The 16,266-nt window shown below is 38.5% G+C and overlaps 1 long non-coding RNA gene across 2 annotated transcripts in view; it reads left to right on the top strand.

Moving 5' to 3' along the window:
* Window positions 1-13,833, top strand: part of LOC125120983 (uncharacterized) — a 34,274-nt gene extending 20,441 nt beyond the window's left edge. For both annotated transcript variants that reach the window (XR_007133366.1, XR_007133367.1), the window contains exons 4-5: window positions 6,294-6,435; window positions 12,992-13,833. This is a non-coding gene — a long non-coding RNA (uncharacterized LOC125120983). The remainder of the gene's footprint in view (window positions 1-6,293; window positions 6,436-12,991) is intronic.
* Window positions 13,834-16,266: the final 2,433 nt, after the last annotated feature.

Below are 16,266 nucleotides of genomic sequence, written 5' to 3'. Positions count from 1 at the left end.
GTTCCTGTTGTGGCTCAGCAGGTTAAGAATCTGACAAGTATCCAGAAGCTCTGATTCGACCCCCAGCCTGGGAACCTCCATATGCTGTGGGTGTGGCCCTAAAAAAAAAAAAAGACCAAAAAAAAAAGTAAATTGTTGGTAGTTACTGACTCATAATGAGATTATACCCATTGTAAAGATGTCTTAATATCAGGGATACCATCCTTGGTGGTGGGACCATTGAAATCACAAGGTACAAAAAACAAAGGAGGTGACAAGAAGGCATGTGGCCTGTTGTTTAACTTATTCTTAAGGCCTCAATAGTTCCTGCACTAAACTATATTGTGAAAGTATAAAATCCTACCTCAGAGTTCTCATCATGGCTCAGTGGTTAACCAGGAACCTTGAGGTTGCAGATTTGATCTCTGGCCTTGCTCAGTGGGTTAAGGATCCGGCGTTGCCGTGAGCTGTGGTGTAGGTTGCAGACGAGGCTCGGATCCAGCGTTGCTGTGGCTCTGGCGTAGGCTGATGGCTATGGCTCCGATTTGACCCCTAGCCTAGGAACCTCCATATGCCGCGGGATCGGCCCAAGAAATGGCAAAAAAAGACAAAAAAAAAAACCTACCTCAACTTCACTAACAGATACTAAGTGAACTTAGCTAGATACAATGTACAGAAAGCTTTTATAAAAGTCCAATTTGTCTCTCGAGAACCAGTAATAATAATAATGCTAACAAGCAACAATGATAATAATATTTACCAACATTTGTGGAGCCCTTACACCACTCTAAGCACTTTATCTGATTTGTCTACATTAGTCCTTCCCAGCAGCCTTATGATGGAGGAACTATAAGCAGCATCTCATTTTAAAGGGGAAATCCCTTGTCTTCAAGAGGTTCAATAACTTGCCCAAGGCTGTGCTTAAATATGGAAATACAGGAATACAGGTTTATTTAACAATCAGTGAAAGATGCTTGTCTACCAAACTGGGGCCAGAGGAGGAGGCTCATTAAGACAAGTTTAGCAGGAGAAAGAAATAGGTGCTGTCTTACCAAAGTCGTAGGAGGTGTAGATGGCCAGGGTCCCACATTGCATCGCACCGGGTTTACCGTGAGACTAAGCAGGGGTTGCTAGATCTGAAAATTAATGTTTTACCAGTGTCTGTAAAGCTGATCAATTTGTACTGATATTAAGAAGAGTAAGACTTTTTTTTCTTCTTATCTACAGAGAATATTTTGAACTTCTTTTGTCTTAACTTGATTTTAGGACACTTAAAAAAATCTTTAGGAAAGGGAAATTCAGAATGGGATATTATTACAGAAAAAAAATGGAATTTTACTAAAAGAAGTCATGTTAAAATAGTTTGCTAATAGATTCTCTGTAGTGTATGAGACACCTTTAAAAAAAAAAAAACACATCAGTTTATTCCTGTGTCTTATAATATCACATAAGAGTTCCCTTCAAAGTGTAGGAGCCCTGCGTACTTTTTTTTTTTCTGTCTTTTTAGGGCCGCACCCAGTGGCACATGGAAATTCCTAGGCTAGGGGTTGCATCGGAGCTGCCGCTACTGGCCTACACCACAGCCACAGCAACACCAGATTGGAGCCACATCTATGACCTATGCTGAAAGTTGCCGCAATGGTGGATCCTTAACCCACGAGTGAGGCCAGAGATCAAACCTGCATCCTCAAGGATACTAGTTGGGTTTTAACCCACTGAGGCACAATGTGAACACCTTTGTGTATTTTAAAGAAAGGCACAACCCTGCGTCTTTCTACCACACACTAACATTGACACTATTCGCCTCAAAGAAATCTCCCTGCCAGGGACCGAACCTGCAACCTTGTGGTTCCTAGTCGGATTCATTAACCTCTGTGCCACGACGGGAACTCCTAGAATTACCATTTTAATGGACACCCTAAGATTTTTATCAAAAAAATTTAACATGTTCTCCATTAATCTAATAGAATTTCTTGGAGAACATAGTTTTTCTAACAATCTTATATTTTGACATCTTTGGGGAAGGTCTCCTTTATAGATTTTATATTTAATAAATCTTTCATGCTTATTTTTGTAAATTATACCCATCTTCCTTCTACCAATCCAAAGTCAGGATCTTTCAGAATTTCTGGAAAGAAAAAAACATGCCTTAAGTCATTTTCCATTACTTCTAGGTATAGAATTAAATTAATACAATAAAATTTAAAGAGGAAACTCTTCCTATCATGTAGCTTTTGTGATCATTTCTTTTATTTTCCTGGTACCTGAAATTTATGTCTCTCTGTGCCCAAGTGACTTATAAATCGTCCTTTCCCATCTACACCACTGATCTCAGGCCCTGGAAAAAGATTTTTGAGTCCTGTGATTTCCTTTCCTGCAGCATGTTCATGGTGGTAGGTTACATTAAGTAGTTTCTATAGAATGTAAATTGGGTTATCTGGAATTCTATCAAGTATAATCACTCTTTCCTCTTCTCTCTAATATCAAGATTAGTACTTCTTTCACTAGTACAATAACTGATGCTCATAATTATATCCCTGAGTTACCATATTATTCTCTGAATCAAGAAGGTTGCCAGTATGGTTTGAGTAGGTATTTTATTTATACTAATCCTTTAAAAATGTATAATCTTATGTAAAAAATTTTTGTCTTTGTTTTGGTCACACCCATGGCATGTGGGAATTCCTGGACCTGGGATCGAACCCATGCCAAGCCGTGACCGGAGCCCTATCAGTGACAACACAGGACTCTTAACCCACTGAGCTACACAAGAACTCCATAAAAAGGTTTTTTATTACTTGAATTCCTTGATTAACGAACTCAATTCTTCCTTTGCTTTATGCTGGATAACAGAAAGACTGTTAGAAAGATTTAGGACCCTAAGCTACAAATCATATTTGCAGGATTACTGGCCTCCTTCCTGTACTTCTCTTGTCAGTTCACCCTCCCACTCTCTAGGATGACAGTTTCTGTGCCACCTCATGTTGCTCTTGCCTTCCTCCCCTTTCTCATCAGATGACCTTGCCTTCCCTCGTTAATCTGAACAGAACGTCCACATCCTCCTGTCTCCAGATCTACTCATCTTGTGTCTGTCCCCACAGACTTGCTTTCCTACCCCTACAAATGAAACAGACCAGCTGGGCTCCTACCTAAGGCCTGTCCCTCCACACATGCCCTCCCTGGATTCCATCCTCACCCAGCCCCCAGGTGATCTGTTCCTATAGCACTGTTTCCCCCTCTTCCTGGATCCTTCCCTTCTACAGCCCCACACGCAGAAATTTCTCTTGTAACTGAAAAAGACCCTTCCCTACTGCATATCATTCTCTAGCCCTAGCCCCATTTTTCTGGTCCCTTATATTCACTCTCCTTATCTTGTCACCTCTACTTTCTCTTCTCAGTCTCTCCTGAGCTCACTCCACTGTGGCTGCTCTGTACAAGGCCAGAAACGGACCTCCCTGCGGCCAGTCCAAAGTCATTTGTAGTCCTCTCACCTCTGGATCCCTCAGTAGCCATGGACACAGCTGCTCATTGCCTTCTTGGCTTTATTCACAGTTCCCAGATCCCCACCTCATTGGTTGCTCCTTCTGCTTCTCTCCTGTGTCTCCTCGGAGTCCCTTCCAGATTCCCCATGTTGGCGGTCCCGCTATGGCACAGTGGGATGGGGGAGGGGGCATGTCTGTAGCATCAGGATGCAGGTTCTATGCCCAGGCCAGCACAGTGTCTGGCATTGAGACAGCTGCTGCATAGTTGCAATGGGAGCTCCGATCTGATCCCTGGCCTGAGAACTGCAAATGCCCCAGGGTGGCCAAAAAAAAAAAAAAAAAAAATTCTCCATTTGAGGTGCCCTAAAATTTCAACACTTGACTCCTTTAATCTGATCTCACTTCCTCCTATGACTTTAAACACCAGCTACATACTGAAATGGTCAGGTTTATATTTCTTCCCTACCGTTCTCCCCTAGCTACAGACTTCTGTTGACAACTCCACCTAGATGACTGTTAGGCGTCTGAAACTTGATATGTCTGAGTGAGAACTCATGCTTCCTCTCCATCCACCTTCCCAACCTCACTCATCTCTGGTCTCTCCTCCTTAGAAGATGGCAGCTTATTCTCTCAATTGCTCATGCTAAACACTTTGGACTCAACCTCGTTTTCTCTCTTTTCCGTAGCCCAGAACCTGCAAGTTCTACTAGTGTATAGGCCTCTTTGGAGATATTGCAGGGTTGGGTTCCGGATCACTGCAATAAAGTGAATATTGAAATAATTTGAGTCACACTTTTTTTTTTTTTGGTTTCCCAGTGTAAGTAAAAGTTATGTTGACACTACACTGCTCTATTAGGTGTACAATAGCATTTTATCTTTAAGAACAATGTACATTAATTGAAAATAGTGCTATTGAAAAAAATGGTATTGAGAGACTTAGGGCAGAGTTGCCACAAATTTTCTTTTTCTTTTTTTTTTCTTTTTTCTTTTTTTGTCTTTTTACGGTCACAGCTGTGGCACATGGAGGTTCCCTGACTATGGGTCGAATAGGAGCTGTACCCACTGGCCCACGCCACAGCCACAGCAATGCGGGATCCCAGCTGTGTCTGCGACCTGCACTACAGCTCACAGCAATGCCAGATCCTTAACCCACTGAGCAAGGCCAGGGATCAAACCTGCGTCCTCATGGATGCTAGTCGGATTCGTTTCCACTGAGCCACGACGGGAACTCTACAAATTTTAAATTTATAAAAAAATATAGTATCTTTGAAGTTCAGTTTAAAAAAATGACACACAATGAAATGAGGTATGCCTATATCATACATTCTGAGTGCTTCTCACTACATTTGCCACTATAGTAAGCAAGTCCATGTCCTTGCTAGACCTACTGAAGTAGCTTGCTTAGTGGTCTCGCAGCTTCTATGCTTGTTCCCTGGGGTCAGCTCACATTCCTCTGCCCAGAAACTTCCAATTTTTTTAAAAAAAATGTTACTTTATTCTGGAGTATGTTGATTTACAATGTTGTGTTAGTTTCAGGTTACAGCAAAGTGATTAAGTTATACATATACATACATCTATTCTTTTCCAGATTCTTTTCCCACATAGGTTATTACAGAATATTGAGTAGAGTTCCCTGTGCTATACAGTAGGTCTTTGTTGATTATTTAATTTGTGTACAGTAGTATGTATATGTTAATCCTAGACTCCTAATTTATCCCCTACCACTTTCCCCTTTGGTAACCATGAATTTTTTTTTTTCTTTTCTTATTAGGGCTACATCTGGGGCATATGGAAGTTCCCAGGCTAGGGGTGGAATCATAGCTACAGCTGCTGGCCTATGCCATAGCCACAGCAACACCAGATCTGCAACCTACTCTGTAGCTTTCGGCAATGCCAGATCCTCATCCCACTGAGTGAGGCCAAGGATGGACGCACATCGTAGTCTTAACCCACCGAGCCACAAAGGGAATGCCACCATAAACTTGTTTTTTAAGTTTGTGAGTCTGTATCCACTTTGTAAGTTCATTTGTATCATTTTTTTAGATTCCACATATAAGTGATCTTTCATATTTGTCTTTTCTCTGTCTGAATTATTTCACTTAGTATGATAATCTCTAGGTTCACCCATGTTGCTGCAAGTGGCATTATTTCATTCCTTTTTATGGCTGAGTAATACTTCACTGTATATATATGTACCACAACTTCTTTATCCACTCTTCTGTCAATGGACAGTTATGTTGCTTGCTTCCATGTCTTTCCTCTTGTTAATAGTGCTGCAAAGAACATTGGGGTGCATGTATCTTTTTGAATTATGGTTTTCTCTGGATATATGCCCAGGAATGGGATTGCTGGATTATATGGTAGCTCTATTTTTAGTTTTAGAAACTTCCACTACTGTTTTCCGTAGTGGTCGTACCAATTTACATTCCCACCAACAGTGTAGGAGGGTTCCCTTTTCTCCACACTCTCTAGCACATATTGTTTGTAGACTTTTTGATGATGGCCATTCTGACTGGTGTGAGATGATACCTCACTGTAGTTTTGATTTGTATTTCTCAGTAATTAGTGATGTTGAACATCTATTCATGTGCTTTTTGGCCATCTGTTTCTCTTCTTTGGAAAAACGTTTATTTAGATCTTCTGCACATTTTTTGATTGGTTTTTCATTTTTTTCATAATGAGCTGAATGGTCTCTTCGTATATTTTGGAGATTAACCCCTTGTTGGTCACATCATTTGTAAATATTTTCTCCCATTCTATGAGTTGTCTTTTCATTTTAACAATTGTCATGGTTGGCCTTATTTCATGTATTACCACCTCTTACCTCTCTAGATTATTTGGAAGCAAATCCCAGGCATTCATTTCAGCTGTAAAAATTCCATCTCCATGGAATCTCCAGAGAAGAAAACATGTAGAACTCTAATACCAGCAACATACATCAAAATACCAGTTTCTTAATATCAACAAATTTTTGGTCAGTATTCACATTTTTATTATTTTCTTATGCCAATGTTTAACAGCGTTTGTTTGAACTAGTTTACAGAAAAAAATTCATATTTTAAAATTGTTTGATTTTCTTTTTCTTTCTCTTGTCATATTCTCTATTTCCCAATACCTCTCTCTATCCTCAACCCCACTCCACCATTTTTGCTCAAGAAAATTGTCATTTTTTTTTTCCTGCAATCTCCTTCTGTCTGGATTTTGCACATTGTAGCTCCCACATGTTCATCTGTTGTATTTCTTATAAATTGGTAGTTAGTTGTAAAGCTTTTATCAGAATTGGGCTGAATATCAATTTTAGCAAGACTTCTTCAGTGGTAGTGTCTGCTTTCAAAGGAAATAATAATAATGTCTGGTTAGCTCTCTTTTAGTATTGTTGTCAGCCATTAACATACTACTTAGATTAGCAGTTATCAAATTTTTGCCTTATGAATGTATTACACTCTTAAGAATTATTGAAGATTCTGCAGAGCTATCGTTTAATGTGGATTTTATTTACTTATATTTATATTAAATATTAAAACCAAGAAAACTTTAACATATTTTAAAAATAACAGTAATAAATTTTTACATGTTAATATAGAGAGTATATTTTCTGGGAAATATCTATATTTTCCAAAATTAAAATTTCACAAGAAGAAGAGCATTGTTTTATACTTTTACAAATCTCTTTAATGTCTAGTTTTGGGGTTTTGTTTTGTTTTGTTTTTATTTTTTTGGTCTTTTTAGGGCCAAAACCCACGGCATATGGAGGTTCCCAGGCAAGAGGTCAAATCAGAGCTGTAGGTGCTGCCCTACACCACAGCCACAGCAACGTGGGATCTGAGCCACGTTTGTGACCTACACCACAGCTCACAGCAATGCCAGATCCTTAGCCCACTGAGCAAGGCCAGGGATCAAACCTGTGTCCTCATGGATGCTAGTCATATTCATTTCCACTGAGCTACAATAGGAACTCCTTAATGTAGTTTAATAGACTAGAATAATGATAGATTCTTCTTTCTGCTTCTATGTTCAATCTGTTACAATATGTTGCTTTGGTTGAGATATATAAAGATGTGTTGTTGGAAGTAGAAAGATTTTAATGCCCTTTTCAGATAATTGTAGGCATTCTTCTTGGAATCTATATCAAAAGTTGACAAATGACAATTTTCTAAAGGTTATTTGCAATGTGAAATCTAAAGCCATGTCAATGAAATGTTTCTATTGTTACATTAAATTCCATTGGTTTAATTTGCTCTTTTAAAGGATCTCTTGCCATGCATGATTTTGTGACAATATTTGGAAAATATACTGATATATGTATATCTTCCAACTGTGATTATGTTTCATTCTTTAGTACAAAGAATGCCATTGGTTACTTTTTAAAAGACTATAAGTGTTGGGAAACTGTCAAGCTCATGGTGGTAAACTCGAGTTTTCCAAGATTCAAGTTTTTATTAAAAATTTCGAATATTACCACTGGCAACAGATACTATCAGTTGTATACTTGAAGTGTCAGGTTCACTTCATTTTCAAAGAATACACCTGCCAAATACTCAAATCTGAATAACCATAATTTTTCTGTCAGTTATTCTTTAAAGTGAAACTTGTGTCCAATGATAAAAGCTGCTACTTTAGCTGGCAACTCAAATAATCATACATGTTATTTCCAAGGAGATGACCATGAGAGTCCAGTTTTCAGCGTAAGTATGAAAACTTATAGGTATATTTATCATTTTATTACCTGAAATATGTACTTTTTTAAAGTATTCAAATGTCAAGCTTTAACGCAATTAATCGTTTTTACTGGTTCACTAGGAAATTTTGAGGTGAAACTGGCTCGTCTCATCTTGCAGTACGTGTTAACAGCGAATACAGTAAAATTAGTATAAGCCATTAAGGTCTTGTTAGGTGTTGATGCCCCAGCAGTTTTGTCCACCATTACTTTTGTACCATTATCGTAAATGTTAATACAGTGAAAAAGGCCAATAATGTTCTCATATTGCCATCGAAATTATATTAAACTCATGGTCTCCCTAAAAGCATCCTACAGAATCTTACTTTGAAAGCTACTGGTAGATATATCACTTTATTAGGGAGTTGCATTAGTGATATTCAGATTTTAATAGCTGGGATGTTTCTATATAGAAACATATCTTTATCAATGATTTTGTCCTGGGATACAGATCATATAGAAAAAGCAGGAGAAGTACTTGGTTCATTCCTTTTATGTACCAGTTTTTAAAATAATGAAACGAAGGAGTTCCTGTTGTGGCTCAGCAGTAACAAACCTGACTAGTAACCATGAGTATGCAGGTTCTATCCCTGGCCTCGCTCAGTGGGTTAAGGATCCCTCCTTGACCCACTGTGGCTGTGGTGTAGCCAGTGGCTAAAGCTCCCATTTGACCCCCTAGCCTGGGAACTTTCTTATGCCACTGGTGCAGCCCTAAAAAGCCAAAAAATAAAATAAAATAAATAAAATTAAAGAAAAAAAATGAAATGAAATAAAATAGAAATGATTTTCTAATATTCTCCAAAAGTTTACCAATTAGAGTTTTATTAGAAGATCATAGGAACTTACGAAGTTTAAACATATTTGATGTTTTAACTCTTTCCACTTAGCATCCTAATTGATAATGTTCAAGTTATTCCAGCATTGTCTGGTGGGAAATTGTTCAGGTTGGCCCTGGTTCTTTGGTATGTCAGCTGTCTTTGATAGATAACTTGCTTTCTGGTACAACAATATTTTCCAGACTAATCTTGTTCATGTCCTTCCCCAAACCTGGAACTGGGAATTTTTTTTTTTTTTTAAGGAAATAGTTTCCTTTTGTGGGAGATGGTATTAGAGTATTAAAGGATGGTATTAGAGGATTTAAGTGCTGGGGGGGATCACATTATTTATTGGGTCAATCATTTTTTTCCTAAACTTTTTTTATAGACAAAGCCAAGAAAATATGTTTTTTGAAGATAAAGCACCTCACGACCTCATATTGACATCTCAAATTAAATATTAGGACTCCAGAGCTTGTTCGTTCATTTTTGAGTTTTTATTTTTAATTTATTGATCTTACAATTATATCTTCTTTCAATTGTGCCCCAAATCTTGGGTCTCAACAACACCAACAATTATTTATTTGATTTATACCCTATTATACACATAACAATCTCTGTATTTAAGCACTACTAACAACAGTCTCATTGGTAAACAAAAAGTTTATTATTTTTTACTATTGTTATTTTTTCCATTAGGCATGTGTGATCAAATTACCATTTTTAAGTCTCCTGGATAGCTCTTCTCTGTATAGTTATGTGGCTATAGGGAAAATAGGTTTATTTGTTTTGTTTCATTTCTAATCTGGTGGGTTTGCTTTTTAAAATTTAATTTTAAAGCATTTTTATGGTTCCACAGTCAAATGTACAAAACAAAATATGTTGAAAAAATTCTAGGTACTATTTCCATCCCTTCCACCCTATGCCATCTATCTCTTTTTTTGGTAAACAGTTCTCTGATTAAAAGACATATATTCATACTTCCTCTTCCTTAAATAAAGAGTAACATAGAGTACTTTTCTCCATCTTGCTTGCTTTTTTTTTTCTTTTCCAACGAGTGATATATCCTGCATATCACTCCATGCTAGTATGCAGAGGAAGTGCTCATTCCTTTTAACAGTTGCCAAGTACTTCACTGTGTTGATTAATTCTAGTTTGTTCCATCAGTCCTTTATTAATGGACATTTGAGTTGGCACCAGTATTGAGCTGTTACAAAAAAAAGTGTGACGAATAGTCTTATGCATACTTAAACAATTTAAAAAAATTTTTACTAGTATACTTTGGGATAGATTCATAGAAGTGGGAATGCTAAACTGATGATGCATGTGGAATTTGCTGGATATTGGCAAATCCCCCTCCATAGGGGTTATGCTTGTAATTTTTTTTCCTTATCTCTCTTCCCACGTTTCATCCACCTTGAGATGCTGGTGCTGGGATTCATCACACCACAGGTATGATTTACCAGCTGACTCCCTGTTAAGTTTTGGCAAAAATGTGCTAGAGGTAGACTGCAAGGCAGGAAAAAGAATGAGACTTGCTGCTTTCTGCTTTGTTCCCTCTTTCTGTCAGGGTCACCCCATGCAAGTTTTTTATCCAGTGACAGTTTCCAATTTTCTACACCCCTAGAACCCTCCCTAAGGTTTCAGCCCAACCAGTCAGCAACCTTCCTTAGAAATCTCATCTCTGCAGGGAGGCCTCCTTCAAACTCTTGAGGTGCCTAACACTAGCCAGACAGTGGTGCCCCTTCCTCAGAGGTCTGACCCCAGTTCCAATTCCACGGGGTCCTTCCCTTCTTTCTCTCTCTCTCTCTCTTTTTTTTTTTTTTTTTTTTGCCTTTAGGGCTGCACCCACGGCATATGGAGGTTCCCAGGCTAGGGGTCTAATCTGAGCTGTAGCCGCCGGCCTACACCAGAGCCACAGCAGCGTGGGATCTGAGCCACCCCTACGACCTATACCACAGCTCATGGCAACGCCAGACCCTCAACCTACTGAGCAAGGCCAGGAATCAAACCCACAACCTCATGGTTCCTAGTGGGATTCTTTAACCACTGAGCCACAACGGGAACTCCTTCTTTCTAACCAGTCAGGCAGCACACCTTTCTCAGAACTCTGAGCAGCTCAGCAGGGCTCCTCCTCTAGGTTTCTATATTCTAATAATCTTATCGTCTTTCCTTTGTTTCCTCAACTTTTTTTTTCTTTTTTAGGGCCACACCTGCATCATATGGAAGTTCCTGGGCCAGGGGATGAATCTGGAGCCGCAGCTACAGGCTTATACCACAGCCAGAGCAACCCCAGATTCAAGCAGTGTCTTCGACCTACACGACAGCTCACTGGATCCTTAACCCACTAAGCGAGGCCAGGGATGGATCCTGAATCCTCATGGTTACTAGTCAGGTTCATTTCTGCTGAGCCACGACAGGGACTCTGTTTCAGCATATTTTGAATAGGTGCTTCTTTTATTTTGAGGAAGGCAGAGAATGGTTTTAGATAAATATCCATTTCCTTTTTTTTTTTTTTTCTTTTTTGGCCACCCTGTGGCATGTGGAATTCCCGGGGCCAGAGATTTTATCTAAGCCACAGTTTTGGCAATGCTGGATCCTTTAACCCTTTGTAAGGAGCAGGGGATAGAACCTGTGTCCTGGTGCTGAAGAGATGCTGCTGATCTTATTGCACCACAGCAGGACCTCCATCCATTTACTTTTTGTTTTGTTTTGTTTTTATTTTTGTTTTTTTGCTATTTCTTGGGCCGCTCCCCTGGCATATGGAGGTTCCCAGGCTAGGGGTCCAATCGGAGCTGTAGCCACTGGCCTACGCCAGAGCCACAGCAACATGGGATCCGAACCGCGTCTGTGACCTACACCACAGCGCACGGCAACGCCGGATCCTTAACCCACTGAGCAAGGGCAGGGACCGAACCCACAACCTCGTGGTTCCTAGTTGGATTCATTAACCACTGCGCCACGACGGGAACTCCCATTTACATTTTTATTGCAACTCTGGCCAATTTTCCCATCTATCTATCTCCTTTTTACCTTCTATTTTTAAAATAGAAAGCTTTCTTTCTTTTTTTTTTTTAAAGCAACCTAAATGTCCATCAACAGAGGAATTGATAAAGAAGATGTGGTACATATATACAAATGAATATTACTTGGCCATAAAAAAAGAGTGAAATGATGCCAACTGCAGCAGTGTGGATAGACCTAGAGATTATCATGCTAAGTGAAGTTAGTCACACAGTGAAAGCTGAGCATCATATGATATCAATTGTATGTGGAATCTTAAAAAAAAAAGGATACAAATGAATTTATTTGCAGAACAGAAACAGACTCACAGACTTTGAAAACAAACCTACGGTTACCAAAGGGGACAGGTGATGGGGGAGGGGGATGAACTGGGGGTTTGGGATTGGCATATGCACGCTGAGGTATATGGACTGATTGGCTGACAGGGACCTGCTGTATTATTGCACAGGGAACTCTATCCAATATTCTGTGATAATCTATAAGTGAAAAGAATCCAAAAGAGAATGGATGTGTGTACATGTATAACTGAATCACTTTGTTGTATGGCAGAAATTATCACATTTTAAATCAACTATGCTTCAATAAAACTTTAAAAAAATGAAAAATACATTTTTTGTATTAGCTCTTCCAATCCTTTATAGCCATATAAATGCAAAGTATTTTCCCACAAGGGATCATCATTTGTCTTTTTATTTGGGTCATGGCAGTTTAATTTTTAATTTTTATTTTATTTGTTGGCCTTGCAAATGTTGTTATATTTATGTAACCAAAGGTATCAGTCTTTTTTCCCATTGCTTCTAGAAACGGATTCAAAATTAAGGAAGGTTTCCCTACTCTTAGATTACAGAGGAATATACCCATGTTTTCTTTTAATATGTGTATTGTTTCACCTTCGTCTTTAAATTTCTGCTCCATTTGGAGTTTATTCTGATGTACTATAAGGAACATATCATTTATATTTTCTTTCTGGGCAGGTCCCTGAAGACCCTGTTCTCCTTCCTTATGACACCAGCAAGTCCTCTGAGGTCAGGACACACTGGTGGAGAGCATGCCACGAAGACCATCGTCATGGCCAAGTCGTGGGGGTCTGGGCTCCTTCAAACAAGATAGCTAAACAGCCCCAAGAGTCTGAAATTTGGCTTTGGTAAAACTGGTAAGCAGCAAGTGCTGAAGCTATATTTAAAACACTTAGTATCCCCAGGTTTGTTAGCACAGCTTTGCTGGTCTAAAGAGCTGGTGCTGCGCTCAGATGGAATGTTAACACGCCCATAAATGAGGTCTGTGTTTGCACATGTCTATCAAAAGCGACCTCAAAGATCAGAGACCATTTCAAAACTGTGAAGACGTCCACCTGCCTCTTTCTTAAAGCTGGAAAAGAAACAGGGTCTGAACTTTCCAAAGGAGCCTCAATTATGTGCAGGTGTCCTGTAAATTAAGGGTTCAAGAGTTTTAGAGTATATGTTCCAATTGCTAATTTAAACCAATTAAGAAAGAACAAAGACTTGAAAACAAACACATAAAATTACTTTGTCTCAAAAGAGACTATGAATAGCATCCTATACATGGGAAGCCAAATAGATCTCAGGAAGCAGCCTCACTGAATCAGCTACGGTCACTTCTAAATGGAAATAAACTGTTAGATGGAAACAACTAGTATTTTTTTCTATTTTGGACACTTGTGCATAAATTGAGTGATTTCGTTGTTGTGATTAGATAAATAACACTTGTTTGAAATAACTTTGATCGATGTCATTTCACTTGTGTGAGATTATATAACCTAATTTTTAGGTGGTAAATTTTGCTGATTTAGAATTTAAAAAAAAGGTTAGAGTTCCCTAGTGGCCTAGTGGTTAAGGATTTGATGTTGTCACTGCTCTATTAAAAATAAACAAACAAAACTCCTCCTAGGACCTGCTTATCACTCAATAAAATACTTCTCCTATCATCTTTACCTCGGGAAACACTGGACTACTCTTTTCCTCCTCTTTTTGAGTGCTTTTAGAAGTATAGAATATTCTGGGCTTACCAGAGGTAAGAGGATAAGATTTTTTTAATGGATCTCATTTTATTGTCTATCACTATTAGTCTCTTGCTTGGATCTTTCTGTTAGTGATCTCCAGGTCTCTGACTTTTTGAACTTTTTTTTTTTTTTTTACCCTTTGTTTCTTCCTTAAAGAAAGAAAGGCTTGTTATACTAGTAATGAATAATCTAATGGAATCCTGCTGCTACTCCCTACTGCTCCGTGTCTCTCCTTCTTTCATATATGTGTTGTCACACGCAAGTATAATGTATACAGTGCAGACATATTAACAGATGCCCCCGCCCAGTCTGCCTCCAATTAAGTTGCCAACCCAACGCCTGACTTCCAGCCACCGGAGAACAGATTGCCTGTTACATCACTCAAGTCCATTATTCTCCTTTCTTCCTGTGGCACACGCTCCTTCTAGATGCTTTTTAGCTCATGGTTTAAACAGAGGCAAGACATACTCTGCATTTCAAGATTAATATTATATACCCTTGACTTTTACAAGCCTAGACACCCTGGGGACTGACGTTTAACAGATGTTAATGGAATTTAATTTTTACACGCCCTATGTGCGAATATTTATCTTCAAAGTAAAATAGTATGAAACCTTATGAAGCCCCAAGAAAATTTCAAGACAAATTATACTTCACTCTAGATCCTTAAGTCAAGTTACAGAGTCTGAGCAAAGTAGAAAAGCTGTCTTTTGATATTTAGAATTTAAAATTTGAATATAATTATCATTAATTTATTACACTGAGTATTAACAGGCATTTTGCCACAGTTATTACCATTACAGAACAGTTCTAAAATAATTTGTCTTCAATCTATTTTCTCATTGATTTTCATCAGGCAAGGAGTCCCTTCTGTGAGGAAAAAAAAATCTGGCCCCAAATATACTAAATAATAATCAGCATGATAAATGTTTCAAACATTTTTATAAAAAGAAAAAACCTCTAATAAAGCAATACCACTTGAAAATACTTGTAAAATTATAGATACTCGACAATGTGTGTTGAGTAAATTAATTTCATGTTCTACGGCTGTGCCTAGAAGCATAATAGCCACTTGTTTTATTATTTTTTTTCAAGTACCCTTTTGTCTGGATGTAAATTAATTTAATTACAAATTTTGGCCAATGTAATAATTCATGGAATTTGAATAATTAAAGATAGAAGAAAATATCTCCTTGGTAATCTTCCTAATTCATGAATTCACACACCAAAAAAAACTGTTGGTTTATTCTCTACATATTTAGAATGTTGAAATCTCTCCAGTTCCAATTAATGAAGAAAAACTCTTCTCTTTTTGCTTCAGTGGCTGGCACTGAAGTGCCTACTTAATAAACATTTGATGAGTAAATGAATGATTTTGACAGTAGCCAGGCGCTTACAGCAAAAATGAGGTAATGCAGTGCATTGTGAAGAGCATGTGTGGAAACAGAACTGGGTTCTTGTCCTAGATCTGTCACAAACTAGCAGTGTGACCTTAGGTAAGTAACTTGACCTTCCTGAACCTCAGCTTCTTTCATGGAAATGTGAATACTTGAGGTGACCTTGAATGGCCTTCTGGCTCCAGAATACTACAGTTCTAAATCTTAAAACTGGCTGTTTTACTTTGGGCCTTAGCCTTGTGTCTCTAGCCTAGAAAACTTCTGTATTTGAGATTACATGTAGTTGACTCTGGAACTAACTATAGTAAGAGGTTCAATATGCTAAGGCAAGAAGTAGAAATACAGTAGCCTTGAGGGCTCACACATAAAGACTAGAGCAAGTGTAAGAGACAAGAGAAGTGGAAGGCATGTCCACAGAGTGTCTCCAGGTAAAGTATTTAGTTCAGACTGGAAAGTCTCCAGAAGACAGTAGGTTTTCTCTAGAGGTAGCAGTAAGTTTTATTTATGAATGATTAACAACTGATTAATTTATAAAAGGCTTCCCTTCCAAAGAGAGCACCAGGATGTTTTATTTCCTAATTGGATAGTGACTCTGAACATAAATAAAGGGAGAATCACTGCCGCCTGTTGGGCAGACGCTCTGACATGGCAGGTTTGTTCTTGTCTCTGCCCTGATTCACTGTATGACCTTGGGCAAGTAATCTATCTTCCCCCAAACAGTTTCCTTAATTATAAAAGGGAAATAAAAATACTTGCTGCCCGCCACCGAGGATTAATAAGCAAGGTGAATGGCTTCAAGCTCCCAGAGGGGAAAAGGCTGTATGTAAGCAAG

The sequence above is a fragment of the Phacochoerus africanus genome, chromosome 2, assembly GCF_016906955.1.
Source record: "Phacochoerus africanus isolate WHEZ1 chromosome 2, ROS_Pafr_v1, whole genome shotgun sequence".
Taxonomy (NCBI): Eukaryota; Metazoa; Chordata; class Mammalia; order Artiodactyla; family Suidae; genus Phacochoerus; species Phacochoerus africanus.
This window is presented reverse-complemented; position numbering and strand designations above follow the sequence as displayed.